We start from the raw sequence: 912 nt of genomic DNA, 5'->3' as shown, positions 1-912 counted from the left end.
GAGCATGTTTACAGAAATCATAATTACCCTTTTAAAGCCCATTTCTGTTAATTCCATTATCTTTGTAATTTCTGGATATGTTTCTATTGATTGATTTTTTCCCATTTATATTTTTCTGTTTCTTTGAATGCTTGGTAATTTTTGATTGTATGGTAGATATTTTGAATTTTATATTGTTGAGTGCTGGATTTTATTATTTCTTTAAGAGTACTGAAATTGGTTCTGGCACACACTAAGATACTTGCAGATCAATTTGAACATTTCCACACATGCTTTAAAGATTTGTTAGTTGGATCCATAGTAGCTTTTACCCTAGGGCTAATTTGCCCTATTAATGAAGCATTAGCCCTCTGAAGATGCTATAGAATACCCCATGTATTATAATCTTGCTCCATTCTGTCTGGGGGGAACATGAACTATTCTCAGCACTGTGTGTTTACCTTAGTGCTTTCTAGTCATTCTTCCCTTGGTTTTGTCAGTTAGTTCTCACCATATTTCCTTCACCTCATGCTGATTAATACTATACTTTTAAAAAGTTTGTAGGAGACTATTCTGCCAATTTCTGGGGCTTTCTTTCATTTTGCAGCTCCCTCAGTCTCTGGCCCTTCAATTCATTGAGACCATGAAGCTTTCTACTATATATTTTCGTCCCTGTACTATGGAATAGAAACTGATTCCAGGAAGTAATCTGGGGGATATCATAGGGCTCACCTCCTTTGTTTCCCTTTTCCAGGGGATTGTAGTCCAGTATTACCTGTAGCTCAATTTCTGGAAAGAGATGCTTTGTGCATTTATGTTTAAATATTTATATATTTTGTCTGATTTTCCTACTTACGGCAGAAGCAATTTGCATAGCAATTAATCCTTCATAGATGGAAGCAGGAGTCAACTAATGCAAGTAAATACATTAGC

This window comes from Dasypus novemcinctus, chromosome 9 (genome assembly GCF_030445035.2).
Source record: "Dasypus novemcinctus isolate mDasNov1 chromosome 9, mDasNov1.1.hap2, whole genome shotgun sequence".
NCBI classification, from domain to species: Eukaryota; Metazoa; Chordata; class Mammalia; order Cingulata; family Dasypodidae; genus Dasypus; species Dasypus novemcinctus.
The sequence above is the reverse complement of the archived record's forward strand: the minus strand, read 5'-3'. Positions refer to the sequence as shown.